Raw genomic sequence first — 15,578 nt, 5'->3', positions numbered from 1 at the left:
TGATGTTGAATCAACGTGGAAAACAAATTGGATTTGCAAAAAGCAACCAACGTCAGGTCATTATGTATTTTCACCAACGACACGGTGAAGCCTTCTGTTGGTTTCACGTTGAGTTCACATTGACAACTCAACCAAATGTAAATCAAAACTAGACGTTGAACTGACATCTGTGGGAAGTGGGAAGGCAGCAAGATAAAACTGAAAAGACGACAGAGAGGCATAACAGACCAAGAACCATGTTACATCCAGAATAACTCTGATGCCGCTGCTATCAATCCATACAGAGAGACATATTCAGTTATACCTTTCTCCTCTGGGGCCATGTCACCAATTATTGTGTCTACTGATGCAGACTTGCGTATCAGCCCAATGAATCTCCTTAGCCATGTCCCTACACTCATCTTCACACAAGGTACTAAACATTGTGGCTTTAGTCTTCTGCCTCTTCGCCTCTTTCTCCTGTCCTGACCCTGTCTTTTTTTTCTATGACCAAGATCTTTTGAAACACCAATTGAAAAAAATGGTGGCATAGCAAAAAGTAAGATAAATAAATAAATAAATAAATATCAATTAGAAAATTTGCAAAACTGTCAGTGAAAATAGCCATTGATCTGAGCACCATGTGGTGACCGAAGGACTACTACTACCATACTCTCAGGTAGTTGCAGAGTCTGCAGTTGCAGAGTGTCTGACATCTTCTCTGGCCCATCAGTACGCTTCTTAATCTCCTCCAACTGATGCGGTATGTCCTTTTTTTTTACCCATAATCCCCAGAACCCTTATCACGTGAATGCCTTCAAAAGATAAGTCAAATAATTTAAATCCACAGTAGCTGTGCTGCTTGTCTGGCAACCCGTAGCGTACAGTATTAACCTCTACTATTCGTAAGGGATAAACGCAGACCCTCTGTACATCATCTGGAAATAATGGACAACATAGTAGGGACGACACGCCGTATGTTTTAGGTATTCAAATGCCCTGCAACAGACTAACCTCCTATCCAGGGGGTGTACTTGTACGTCAAGCTGCCTCACACCACAGAAACAGGAGATAGGGCTGTCTTTAGATAATGTATTGGGTAGAGACATCTACATACATGCACTCCTCTCTGCATCCTCTGTCAGCTGATTCATCTCCTGATCCGTATGTTCTCTGCAGTTAAAACACGTCCTTGGTCACCAGTAAATCAGGGTTTCTTATTATACCTGGTTTTGGAGATGTTTGAACATGTTGTTCCAGCCCAGTAGTAACACATTGATACGCCAATCAAGGGCTTGATAATTAGTTCATTCTAAGCTTGTCAGGCATATTAGTGGCAGTGATTAGCTAGAATTAAAATGCACACATACACACATTACGAACTCTCTCTCCAACGCTCCCCTGTACCTCTCTCTGTGACAGTCCTAGCATATCATATCTAGCTAGCTAGTTAGCTAGCTGTATGTTCTAGTTAGCTAGATAGTTAAAACATTCATGGTTATCAAAACGTCAAGCCAGTATGGTGGAAAAATGATTGGAAACATTTCCCTGTTGGACCACTAGGTTTTATGGGTATTATGACACCTCCAGTGTGGGGATCTATTGCGAGTGTACCCACGCGTTTACCAGTCAAATTGTCAGGGTTAGCGCTTCCAATTCTATTAATTCTATTTTGATGTGTGCTGCTGCTGCAAGAGCAACAACGTTTCATAATGTTGTTGAGTCCATGCTACTGCAGAAACAGACTCAACCGCACGCATGCCCGGCCACCCCGTCTTCTTTCCATTTTAAAATGGTTATTTTTATGACGATGAGAGAGAGAGCGAGACACAGAAAGAAACAGAGGGAGGGGGGTGAGATGAAGAGAGGGAAGGTGTGACTGTAAGAGAGAGACATTCTTTCAAGTTGAAAACAGAGCTCCTATGCACCTATGCACTCTCTCTTTCATACTTTATGCAGGTGGGGTGATTATTACAGAAAGTGAAGCTGAGTTATTCCACTAAGAGAAAGAGAGACTTGTTTTTTATTTTATTTCTATAGCCTGGCACTGAGGTGTTTTCTTGTGGACCTCTCTCTCTCTCTCTCTCATTCTCTCTCTTTCTCCCTCTCTCTCTTTCTCCCTACCTCTCTCTCTCTCTCTCTCTCTCTCTCTCTCTCTCTCTCGTTCTCTCTCTTTCTCCCTCTCTCTCTTTCTACCTCTCTCTCTCTTTCTCCTTCTCTTTCTCTATCTCTCTTTCTCTCTCTCTTTCTCTCTCTCTCTCTAACTCTTGTGCTTCTTTTGACTCCTAGGTGTAGTCCAGTCCTGTTGCTAGTGGAGACTGTCGGAACTGCTACAGTTACACCTCAAACAAATCCCTTCAGTGTGTTTTTCTCATACTCTGTTCCTCAGTTATCCCCTTCTCTCTACATCTCCCCCCTCTGTCTTCCTCCCTGGCCCTCCCTTCCCCTCTCACTCTCTCTCCCTCCATCCCCTTTCTCTCTCTCTCTCTCCCTCCATCTCTCTCTCACTCTCCGTGTGTTAGAGGCTCAGCAGTTGTGGACCACTGACACTATCCTCTGAGAGAGAGACAGAGTTTATGTCTCTGTTCACTGTTTGGCAGAGCAGTAGGCTGGCTTTATCAGTGTGTGAGAGGAGAGGAGAGGAGAGGAGAGGAGAGGAGAGGAGAGGAGAGGAGAGGAGAGGAGAGGAGAGGAGAGGAGATCCCCTGTGGTGTGACTATGTAACCAGAGAGCTCAGAGTGGTCCCTCCTCCGATGGAACTCCCTGGACACTGGAGAGAACTCTAACCCACAACACTACAGCCCTGCACTACAGAGGGATCTAGTCCAACCCCTAAAAACACAACTGGCTGGAGACTCCGTCCTCAGAAGGTGACTGACCGCCGGCTAGAGCACTTCTCTGATAGAGAGAGCGTTGGAGAGAAAGAGAAAAAGAGGGAGAGAGAAAAAGAGACACTAACAGAGACTCGATTATGTTTTAGGAGCCAAGACACAGCAGAGAACTGATACACTGAAGGTAAGAGGATGTCCCGTATTGTTGGCTCTTTACAGTTTTCTCACCTTGACTAACACATGTTTGACAGCTATAATAGAGACTGATTTACTGGACATGAAGGAAGTGTAAATTAAATCAGTCGAGACAGAGATCCCATTAGAACTAATCCAACTAATGTGTGTCACCTCAGTCACCTCAGTCATGCACTACTGTACTGTAGCTGTCCACAACTGGATAATGACATCTCATCTTAAAACATATTTATTCTACAATGATTGTCAAAGGATATTTATTTATTTTTGCTGAATTGTGCACACCGAAATGTCTGTTTAATATCATGAAATATCTTGCCAGACTTGCACCCTTGTGAATGTGTGTGTGTGTGTGTGTGTGTTGGGGGGTATGTTTGTGATGCTTGCACTTGTATGCACATTCTACACATTTGAATGTCTATGGAGTGACGAACAAAGTCAACAACACCTTGGTTGTAGAGGTATTTTACAACATGGTGGAGCATCTCTGTACACATGTCTGTTTGTCTGTCGCCGCCACGGAACTTTAACAATGTTTACATTCTCACTATAGACGATACGCTTGACAAGGAGTCCCGGGGTGTCCGACACACACACACACGAACGCACACACTGTGTACCTTGGCCACTTTGTGCGTTAGTGCTAAAGGGGCTGTTTGTACAGCTCTCTCAACTCACCCTCGGTGAAGCGCCGGTCCCCACCAGCAAACCATTGGTGCCCTGCATCCCTGTGTGAATGACCTTAACAGAATCAATCTTGTACGCATAGCTACACAGGGGAGCCACTCACAGTCATGGAGCATTATCATAGCGTCATTCACGTCATTGAAGTCCTCAGTCTTCAGTTGAGGAGACAACTCTGTGTTGTTAAACCACATAGTGTTCCCCGGGAGCCCAGTGTGGCAGAGGAGGCTGGTGGGGGGAGCTATAGGAGGATGTGCTCATTGTAGTGCCTGGAATGGAATGGACTCAAACGTGTGGTTTCCATATGTTTGATGTGTTTAATACGGTTCCATTTGTTCTATTCCAGCCGTTCCAATGAGCACGTCCTCCTATAGTTCATCCTACCAGCCTCCTCTGGTGTGTGTATGTGTGTGTATCTTTCGGAGGGGTTGGGTTAAAAGCGGAAGTCACATTTTGTCTGGAGCTTGTGTGCATTTGACCAATAAAGTGTTCATGTTAATAAGTGTACTACGTAGTTTAAACTCTGTTCGTGGTGAGCGTGTGGCTCTTGCAAACCAGTGAGTTGTATCTGTGTCATCCCGCCATAGAAGAGACATGCTTAGAAACATACTGCTCTCTGACTCATCCCCACAGACCCCATCACTGTGGAGGTCTCAGTTGTTGAGCTGGCATACATATGACATACTGCAGGGTTATAGTAGTCATCTCTTCTCATGACACAAACATGTGTGGAATGTTACTCTGTCATCCAACAGACGTTGTCCTCCTGAGACTGCTCTTCCATGACTACGTGCTCTAAGCGTTTGGTATGCCGGTGCTCTGGCATGGGCCACGTTACCTAGTAGTGCCACAAACAGACAACACTCAAGCACTGTAATGCAAATGGTTCCTTTTGATAGAACCGATGTTGGTATGTTTTATGTTGTCTCCCTTCCTCTTTGAAGGACAGTTCTTTTTCTTGGGAAACCATCTTGTCACGAGACGTTTGGATATTTATTGCATGCATCTTAAGGAATTGTGTTCATATTATTTTAGAATGAATGTTTTAATGTATTGTTTTATAATTCTCCTCTATCTTAGAGCAGTTTATCACTAACATGCTATGTTAAACCTACGTTAAATCTATTCTCTCTCACGTTCTAAAACGTCCAAAAGTTTAAATTAAGACACGTTTTGAGCGTTGTGGGGATTTTTTCTTACAGTGTGTCAGGGGGTTGGTATGTTGGGGAGAGAGAGTTCTCCCTGCTCTGATGTAGTACTACATTCTGGAAAAAAAAGGTGCTATCTAGAACCTAAAAGGGTTCTTCGGCTGTCCCCATAGGATAACCCTTTGAAGAACCCTTTTTGGTTACAACACAGAGGGTTCTACATGGAACTAAAAAGTTCTACCTGGAACTAAAAGGGGTTCTACCTGGAACCAAAAATTGTTATTCTATGGGGACAGCCGAAGAACCCTTTTGCTACCCTTTTTTCTAAGAGTGTACAGACCTCCCCTCTCCCCTTTCTTCTCTCCCTTTCCTCTCCCCTCCTCTAAACCCCTTCCTTCTCCTCCCCTCCTTTCCTCGCCCTCCTCTAAACCCCTTCCCTCTCCTCCCATCCCTTCCTCTCCCCTCCTCTAAACCCCTTCCCTCTCCTCCCATCCCTTCCTCTCCCCTCCTCTAAACCCCTTCCCTCTCCTCCCATCCTTTCCTCTCCCCTCCTCTAAACCCCTTCCCTCTCCTCCCATCCTTTCCTCTCCCCTCCTCTAAACCCCTTCCCTCTCCTCCCATCCCTTCCTCTCCTCTCCTCTAAACCCCTTCCCTCTCCTCCCATCCCTTCCTCGCCCCTCCTCTAAACCCCTTCCCTCTCCTCCATCCCTTCCTCTCCCCTCCTCTAAACCCCTTCCCTCTCCTCTCATCCCTTCCTCTCCCCTCCTCTAAACCCCTTCCCTCTCCTCCCATCCCTTCCTCTCCCCTCCTCTAAACCCCTTCCCTCTCCTCCCATCCCTTCCTCGCCCCTCCTCTAAACCCCTTCCCTCTCCTCCCATCCCTTCCTCTCCCCTCCTCTAAACCCCTTCCCTCTCCTCCCATCCCTTCCTCTCCCCTCCTCTAAACCCCTTCCCTCTCCTCCCATCCCTTCCTCTCCCCTCCTCTAAACCCCTTCCCTCTCCTCCCAACCCTTCCTCTCCCCTCCTATAAACCCCTTCCCTCTCCTCCCATCCCTTCCTCTCCCCTCCTCTAAACCCCTTCCCTCTCCTCCATCCCTTCCTCTCCACTCCTCTAAACCCCTTCCCTCTCCTCTCCTCCCATCCCTTCTTCTCCACTCCTTTCCCCTCCCCTCCCCTCCCCTCCTTTCTTTTCCTCTCCCCTCCTCTCCTCTCCTCTCCTCTCCTCTCCTCTCCTCTCCTCTCCTCTCCCCTCCCCTCCCCTCCTCCGCTCCCCTCCCCCATTGCTCGTCAGCTGTGTCCCGGCTCTCAGAGCAGTGCTTCCTGCGTGCCAGCTAAACTGAGAAATGTGCTTTACATTATGGCCATGCAGAAGACATGCAGTGTATCTAATTCAACAGGCGGCTCACAGACACTACCCCATACGCTCTGAAGTACCAGTGTGGTAACTTATAGCTACAAGTTTTGCAGCAAATTGAATAAGCCCCATGCTGTCTATACAGTGATTGATATTTTCAGTCAAAGCCATACTTGTTTAGAATCAAGAACAGACACTAATGCTGTTTAGATATTGGTACTAATAAAGGCTTTACCACCTGGCATTTAGCTCTCTCTCTCTAAGTGTTGCCATTTAAACGTTTACTCCAACACAAGCCTTACAGTAGAGATCAACACTGCAAGCCTCATCTTCCTGTTATCCTCAGAACAAAGAATTTGTCAATCATCTCCCAGCGGTCAATCATCCATTGATTCATTATGTATATGTATAAGAGATACCACTCTGACTCCAGTAAGGCCAGAGCCCGCTACTCCAAGCATATGCCTTCCTCCTCCTCATTCTCCTCCTCCTTATTCTCCTCCTCATCCTCCTCCTCCACCTCCCTGCTCGTCCTCCCTCCTCCTCCCCTCATTCTCCTCCTCCTCCTCCTCCTCCTCATCTTCCCTCCCCCTCCTCATTCTCCTCCTTCTCCCTCCTCCACCTCCCTGCTCATCCTCCCTCCACCTCCTCCTCATCCTCCTCCACCACCTCCCTCCTCCTCCTCCCTCCTTCTCGGTACTAACCATTCCACCGACAGAGTCATTAGAACATAGGCCACTAATGACCACTCCTTTCTGTCCCACCTCCCACACAACAACACTAAGAGAAGCAGCTGCATCATATCTGAGAGAGGGTGTGCCAGCTATCCAGCTGTGGAGGAGGACATTAGAAATAGAAGGGTTCATAAAAAGCTTCGTTACAGAGTAAAAAGGCTCTGTAACAGAGTAATAAGGCTTTGTAACAGAGTAATAACACAGAGTACTCCCAAGTGGCGCAGCCGTCTAAGGCACTGCCTCTCAGTGCAAGAGGCATCACTACAGTCCCCGGTTTGGTCCAGGCTGTATCACATCCGGCCGAGTCCCATTGTCACGACTTCTGCTGAAGTTGGTCCCTCTCCTTGTTTGGGCGGCGTTTGGCGGACGAAGTCACCGACCTTCTAGCCATCGCTGATCCACTTTTCATTTTCCATTGGTTTTGTCTTGTCTTCCATCTCACCTGGTTCCAATTCCATCAATTACATGTTGTGTATTTAACCCTCTGTTCCCCCCCATGTCCTTGTCGGTAATTGTTTCTTGTAGTGGTAAGCAGGTATTTACCAGGTTTTGTTTGACCCATGTATTGTATTGTTCTGTTGACGGTGGTTTATGGATATTAAACGGCACCGTTGTAAATACATTTTCGCTCTCCTGCGCCTGACTTCTCTGCCGCCAGTACGCACCTCACTACACCCGTAGGGCGGCTTACAATTGGTCCAGCGTCGTCCGGGTTTGGCCGGGGTAGGCCGTCATTGTAAATAAGAATTTAGGTTTAATTTAAATAAAACATGTTTTTTTAAATAAGGCTTTGTTACAGAGTAATAAGGTTTTTGTAACAGAGTAATAAGGCTTTGTCTTAGGGATGGAAAGACAAAATAACCACTGTATGAGTATCTTAATAAAAACAGAAAAATTATTGTTTCATTTGAATATGTCTAATCTGTAAGGTCAGTTGACCACCCAGAGACTAAAGCTGCTGTGATGCACAAACTAACAAACATCTCCCTTTCTCTCTTTCCTTCCTTCCTTCCTTCCTTCCTTCCTTCCTTCCTTCCTTCCTTCCTTCCTTCCTTCCTTCCTTCCTTCCTTCCTTCCTTCCTTCATTCCTTCCTTCCTTCCTTCCTTCCTTCCTTCCTTCCGTCCTTCCTTCCTTCCTTCCTTCCTTCCTTCTCTCTGTCTCTCTCTCTCTCTCTCTCTCTCTCTCTCTCTAAATAAGCATAAATATGGGTTGTACTTACAATGGTGTTTGTTCTTCACTGGTTGCCCTTTTCTTGTGGCAACAGGTCACAAATCTTGCTGCTGTGATGTTACACTGTGGAATATCACCCAGTAGATATGGGAGTTTATCAAAATTGGATTTGTTTTCGAATTCTTTGTAGATCTATCTGTGTAATCTGAGGGAAATATGTATCTCTAATATGGTCATACGTTGGACAGGAGGTTAGGAAGTGCAGCTCAGTTTCCACCTCATTTTGTGGGCAGTGTGCACATAGCCTGTCTTCTCTTGAGAGCCAGGTCTCTCTACGACGGCCTTTCTCAATAGCAAGGTTATGCTCACTAAGTCTGTACATAGTCAAAGCTTTCCTTAAGTTTGGGTCAGTCACAGTGGACAGGTATTCTGCCACTTTGTACTCTCTGTTTAGGGCCAAATAGCATTCTAGTTTGCTCTGTTTTTTGTTAATTCTTTCCAATGTGTCAAGTAATTATCTTTTTGTTTTCTCATGATTTGGTTGGGTGTGTTTGTGCTTGTGAACAGAGCCCCAGGAACAGCTTGCTTAGGGGACTCTTCTCCAGGTTCATCTCTCTGTAGGTGATGGCTTTGTTATGGAAGGTTTGGGAATAGCTTCCTTTTAGGTGGTTGTAGAATTTAACAGCTCTTTTCTGGATTTTGATAATTAGTGGGTATCGGCCTAATTCTGCTCTGCATGCATTATTTGTTGTCCTACGTTGTACAAGGAGGATATTTTTGCAGAATTCTGTATGCAGAGTCTCAATTTGGTGTTTGTCCCATTTTGTGAACCCAGACCTCACAACCGTAAAGGGCAATGGGCTCTATGACTGATTCAAGTATTTTTAGCCAGATCCTAATTGGTATGTTGAAATGTATGTTCCTTTTGATGGCATAGAATGCCCTTCTTGCCTTGTCTCTCAGATCGTTCACAGCTTTGTGGAAGTTACCTGTGGCGCTGATGTTTAGGCCAAGGTATGTATAGTTTTTTGTGTGCTCTAGGGCAACAGTGTCTAGATGGAATTTGTATTTGTGGTCCTGGCGACTGGACCTTTTTTGGAACACCATTATTTTGGTCTTACTGAGATTTACTGTCAGGGCCCAGGTCTGACAGAATCTGTGCAGAAGATCTAGGTGCTGCTGTAGGCCCTCCTTGGTTGGTGACAGAAGCACCAGATCATCAGCAAACAGTAGACATTTGACTTCGGATTCTAGTAGGGTGAGGCCGGGTGCTGCAGACTTTTCTAGTGCCCGCGCCAATTCGTTGATATATATATGTTGAAGAGGGTGGGGCTTGAGCTGCATCCCTGTCTCACCCCACGACCCTGTGTGAAGAAATGTGTGTGCTTTTTGCCAATTTTAACCGCACACTTGTTGTTTGTGTACATGGATTTTATAATGTTGTATGTTTTACCCCCAACACCACTTTCCATCAATTTGTATAGCAGACCCTCATGCCAAATTGAGTCGAAGGCTTTTTTGAAATCAACATAACTTTGCCTTTGTTTTGGTTTGTTTGGTTGTCAATTAGGGTGTGCAGGGTGAATACATGGTCTGTTGTACGTTAATTTGGTAAATAGCCAATTTGACATTTGCTCAGTACATTGTTTTCATTGAGGAAATGTACAAGTCTGCTGTTAATGATAATGCAGAGGATTTTCCCAAGGTTACTGTTGACGCATATTCCACGGTAGTTATTGGGGTCAAATTTGTCTCCACTTTTGTGGATTGGGGTGATCAGTCCTTGGTTCCAAATATTGGGGAAGATGACAGAGCTAAGGATGATGTTAAAGAGTTTTAGTATAGCCAATTGGAATTTGTTGTCTGTATATTTGATCATTTCATTAAGGATACCATCAACACCACAGGCCTTTTTGGTTTGGAGGGTTTTTATTTTGTCCTGTAACTCGTTCAAGGTAATTGGAGAATCCAGTGGGTTCTGGTAGTCTTTAATAGTTGATTCTAAGATTTGTATTTGATCATGTATATGTTTTTGCTCTTTATTCTTTGTTATAGAGCCAAAAAGATTGGAGAAGTGGTTTACCCATACATCTCTATCATTTTGGATAGATAATTCTTTGTGTTGTTTGTTTAGTGTTTTCCAATTTTCCCAGAAGTGGTTAGAGTCTATTGATTCTTCAATTACATTGAGCTGATTTCTGACGTGCTGTTCCTTCTTTTTCCGTAGTGTATTTCTGTATTGTTTTAGTGATTCACCATAGTGAAGGCATAGACTCAGGTTTTCCGGGTCTCTCTTCTTGGACAGGTTTCTCAATTTCTTTCTTAGATTTTTGCATTCTTCATCAAACCATTTGTCATTGTTGTTCATTTTCTTCGGTTTTCTATTTGAGATTTTTAGATTTGATAGGGTAGCTGAGAGGTCAAATATACTGTTAAGATTTTCTACTGCCAAGTTTACACCTTAACTATTGTGAAACATTTTACCCGGGAAATTGTCTAGAAGGGATTGAATTTGTTGTTGCCTAATTGTTTTTTGGTAGGTTTCTAAACTGCATTCCTTCCATCTATAGCATTTATTAATGTTACTCAGTTCCTTTGGCTTTGATGCCTCGTGATTTGGTATTGCTCTGTTCAAGTAGACTGTGATTTTGCTGTGGTCTGATAGGGGTGTCAGTGGGCTGACTGTGAACGCTCTGAGAGACTCTGGGTTGAGGTCAGTGATAAAGTAGTCTACAGTACTACTGCCAAGAGATGAGCTATAGGTGTACCTACCATAGGAGTCCCCTTGAAGCCTACCAAATACTATGTACATACCCAGCGTGCGACAGAGCTGCAGGAGTTGTGACCCGTTTTTGTTTGTTATGTTGTCATAGTTGTGCCTAGGGGGGCATATGTGGGAGGGAATGCTGTCACCTGTACCAGCTGTTTGTCCTCTCTCTCTCTCTCTCTCTCTCTCTGCTGTATTGTTGGAAGCTGCCATGGAAAACTAGATGAATTTAAAGCCAGTCAGAGCTGTAATTGTATTCATCTGTTTCTTTTTCTTTCCTTTATTTGAGGGGTGTGTGTGTGTGTAGGTGTCCTCTATTTCTCACGGGGCCGGGGAAGGTTATAGGATGGGGGTGATCTGCTATTCCTTTAAGTGTTTGGGCTGGGGGTGAGGGGTGTTTGACTTGCCAGATAGGGAGGGCTTAGTGAAGTGGGGTGAGGGTGTAGAGGGGAGAGGGTTGGGGTTAGTTTTCAGTGTCTACATTCGGTATTGTCCCTCTGAGTGGGAAGACTTCACTAAGGGTTTTCAGTTGTCATTTTACTGGAACTCTGCCCTTAGTCTTTTTATAACATTATATCGTTGGCTGGCCTCACAGACACAAATGATGATGTCCCATTGGAAGTGATAGATAGATAGATAGATAGATAGATAGATAGATAGATAGATAGATTCCCCTCCTCTCCTACCATCCCCTCTCCTCTCCTACCTTCTCCCCTCCTCTCCCCTCCTCTCCTACCCTCACCTCTCCCCTCCTCTCATCTCAGTTCCCCTCCTCTCCACTCCTCTCCTCTCTCTTCTCTCCTACCTTATCCTCTCCTCTCCTCTCCTACCTTCTCCTCTTCCCTCCTCTCCTACCCTCTCTTCTCCTCTTACCTCCCTCCCTCCTCTCCTCTCCTCTCCTCTACTCTACTCTACTCTACTCTACTCTACTCCACTCCCCTCCCCCTTTTATAAAACAGAAGTACCTTATTTACGTAAGTATTCAGACCCTTTGCTATGAGACTCGAAATGGAGCTCAGATGCATCCTGTTTCCATTGATCATCCTTGAGATGTTTATACATCTTGATTGGAGTTCACCTGTGGTAAATTCAATTTATTGATTGGACATGCACTGTCAACTGTGGGACCATATATGGACAGGTCCCACAGTTGACAGTGCATGTCAGAGCAAAAACCAAGCCATGAGGTCAAAGGAATTGTCTGTAGAGCTCAGAGACAGGATTTTGTCGAGGCACAGATTTGGGGAAGGGTACCAAAATATTTCTACAGCATTGAAGGAACCCAAGAACACAGTGGCCTACATCATTCGGAATTGGAAGAAGTTTGGAACCACCAAGACTCTTCCTAGAGCAGGTCGCCTGGCCAAACTGAGTAATTGGGTGAGGGAGGTGACTAAGAACCCCATGGTCACTCTGACAGAGCTCCAGAGTTCCTCTGTGGAGATTGGAGAACCTTCCAGAAGGACAACCATCTCTGCAGCATTCCACTAATCAGGCCTTTATGGTAGAGTGGCCAGATGGAAGCCACTCCTCAATAAAAAGCACATGACAGCTCACTTAGAGTTTGCCAAAAGGCACCTAAAGACTCTCAGACCATGAGAAACAAGATTCTCTGGTCTGATGAAACCAAGATTGAACTCTTTGGCCTGAATGCCAAACTTCACGTCTGGAGGAAACCTGGCACCATCCCTAAGGTGAAACATGGTGGTGGCAGCATCATGCTGCGGGGATGTTTTTCCGTGGCAGGGAGACTAGTCAGGATCGAGGCAAAGATGAACAAAGCAAAGTACAGAGAGATCCTTGATGAAAACCTGCTCCAGAGCGCTCAGGACCTCAGAATGGGGCAAAGGTTCCCCTTTCAACAGGACAATGACCCTAAGCACACAGCCAAGACAACGCAGGAGTGGCTTCGGGACAAGTCGCTGAATGTCCTTGAGTGGCCCAACCAGAGCCTGGACTTGAACCCGATTTGAAAATCTCTGGAGAGACCTGAAAATAGCTGTGCAGCAACGCTCCCCATCCAACCTGATGGAGCTTGAGAGGATCTGCAGAGAGGAATGGGAGAAACTACAGGTGTGCAAAGACTCTAGGCTGTAATCGCTGCCAAAGGTGCTTCAACAAAGTATTGCGTAAAGTGTCTGAATAATTATGTAAATGTGATATTTCAGTTGTTGTTGTTTTATATATTTGCTGAAATTTGGGGGAAAAACAGTTTTTGTTTTGTCATTATGGGGTATTGTGTGTAAATTGATAAGGGAAAAAAACAATTTAACCAATTTAAGAATAAGGCTGTAACGTAACAAATGTGAAAAAAGTCAAGGGGTCTGAATACTGCACTGTAACAGTTAGTCTATAGAAGATTATCTGTGTGACCCTTACCAAAGGGTCAGTAGTATAATTGCTGGAAAGCTAAGATCCGTTAGGCTTGTAGAGCTGAGTTAACAAGGTGTTGTTGGTCCTATAAACACAAGTTACAGTTAATTTGCCAAAGACACTGCGACACAGTGTGAGGCAACTTTCAGTAGTGCGAAAAATGTATGGAATTTCCGCGATGGTGAAGTCTTTCTGGTTTAGTCTGTGTTGTCTGGCACTTTTGAAGCCGTTCTTACAGCCATGATCAAACCCAAAGTGCAAACCTAATAATAAATGCGTCACTTGTAGAAATAGGTCAATTCAAGAATGTTAAACAACTGTCATGTAGATGTATCTGCAATAGAATACATCTGTGTTCCAGTGACATATTGTTTACACACTACCGTTATGGATGGAAAATGGTCCTACACTAGTAGTGTTACTTATATCCCCTCTCACAGACTGACAGAGTGGTTATGGTACAGGTGTCATATGTTCATTTGACTCGTTTCTCACAGCTTGAAAACAATCCTGCATCAACAGGAAATGTGAATCATTATGTGGATTATAATTAACTGACATTGTTGTAGGGGTTGATAAATTCTTTCATCAGGGCAAATCAAGTCTGACCTTTTTAAGCGGAAATAAAAATACTTTTTTTAACCTTGAATATACTACAAGTTTGGATGTCCTACTGGAAAATCTCTGTGAGAATAGTGAGGTACTGTACTGTATATATCTGGACTGAAATCTTACACAAAAATCTCCCTATTTTGGGTGTGGGTTTGGGCATGTCAGACCTTAGTTTTACTGTCTCTCCTTACCCACTGGGCAAAAACTGGCTGAATCAACTTGGTTAGCATGTCATTTAACAACAAAAAGTTAATGTGATGACATTGAATCAACGTGGAAAACTGATTGGATTTGCAAAAAGTCATCAACATCAGGGAATTGACCCGCCCCCCCCCACCCCCCCCCCCCCCCCCCAACTAATTCAAGTTAGTTGAAAACTCAATGACATCTGTGCCCAGTGGGTAAGTCAAAGAGGATAAGACTTAGGTTGAGGCAGCGTTAGGTGAGAGAGGGGGGCTGGAAGCAGTTCATTGTGGTTCAGATGCTCAGAGACCAGGAGTCTTGTCTCAGGGGGATTGAGTTCCTCTGTGAGGAATGATAAAAAAAAGAGGCTTATTTTAACAAGGACTCTCTGGATAAAAAATGTTTTCCCACAGACCATGCCAAGGGCCTGCTTTAGGGTCAATGTCAGAGACTGACCCTGTTATCTCAAGAGGGCTCCAGAAAGAGCTGGGGGATGACAATGATGTGTACACGTTTGCTACTATTAGTTCTGTGATTTGGAAGTTGTCCCCTCCATGTACTGTATAATTTTTGCTGTTAGTCATACTATTGACCACTACACTAGTTATATCACTGCACAGTTCTGTAATGAAAAAAGGTGACCACAAAGTTCTAGAGGTTTGCTTTGTTCCTGTCCTGTACACATGTTGAGGATAGACAGTAAGCTTTGTGTTTGTTCTCTGTTCTGTACTGTTCTCCTGTCTTTGTGGTATTGTATCATAAACTGTGTTCAGCCTGTAAGCGTGTCACTTCTCTGTTTTGTTTGTAAGGTCTGAGGTTGTGTTCTATCCATTGTTGAGGTATCTCTTGTTCTTCTGTTCCACAATGTGTTTGATCTGATTCATATTCTGTCCCTTGTGTTGTCCTGTGTCGAGTTTTCACGTTGGTATGTGTTCATTTGTCTGTTTCAACCTGTCTTGTCCTTTGTGTTGTGCTTCTCTCTGTCTCTAGTTTTCTTGTGCCGTGTTCAGTCTCTGGTCTGTGCTGTGTTCAGTCTCTGGCCTGTGCTGTGTTCAGTCTCTGGCCTGTGCTGTGTTCAGTCTCTGGCCTGTGCTTTGTTCAGTCTCTGGCCTGTGCTGTGTTCAGTCTCTGGCCTGTGCTGTGTTCAGTCTCTGGCCTGTGCTGTGTTCAGTGTCTGGCCTGTGCTGTGTTCAGTGTCTGGCCTGTGCTGTGTTCAGTCTCTGGCCTGTGCTGTGTTCAGTCTCTGGCCTGTGCTATGTGTCTGGCCAGTGGTCTCGGTGGTCTGCCGCATCACTGATTCATCACCCCCTCACACCCACACAGGGCTGCATGTTTCCCCATACAGGAAGTCAAGGCTCTCCAGATGTGCTCAGAGAAGCTTTTTGGAAACATTTCTGTCTTTTGTTATTGAACGTCTTTTTTTTTTGTTTCAAACACTGCCTCCCGCTTCCCCTCGGGACACACTCACTCAGTAAGGAAAACTCTCGGTTGAAAATGTGATTGGGAAAGTGGTTCCCACCTCATCATATACTGACTTCAACATCATTG

General features: G+C 44.8%; 1 protein-coding gene across 3 annotated transcripts in view; it reads left to right on the top strand.

Annotated features, from left to right (window-relative positions):
- The first annotated feature begins 2,493 nt into the window (after positions 1–2,493).
- The window catches only part of LOC139390622 (platelet-derived growth factor receptor beta-like), a 45,354-nt gene continuing 32,269 nt past the window's right edge, over positions 2,494–15,578 (top strand). For 2 of the 3 annotated variants that reach the window (XM_071137871.1, XM_071137872.1), the window contains exon 1: positions 2,787–2,994. The gene's annotated coding sequence lies outside the window, so the exon portion shown is untranslated. Of the gene's footprint in view, positions 2,995–15,578 lie in introns of all 3 variants that reach the window. The other variant, XM_071137869.1, reaches the window with a different exon arrangement.

This window comes from Oncorhynchus clarkii, chromosome 31, assembly GCF_045791955.1.
Source record: "Oncorhynchus clarkii lewisi isolate Uvic-CL-2024 chromosome 31, UVic_Ocla_1.0, whole genome shotgun sequence".
Classification (NCBI taxonomy): domain Eukaryota; kingdom Metazoa; phylum Chordata; class Actinopteri; order Salmoniformes; family Salmonidae; genus Oncorhynchus; species Oncorhynchus clarkii.
The sequence above is the reverse complement of the archived record's forward strand: the minus strand, read 5'-3'. Positions and strand labels throughout refer to the sequence as shown.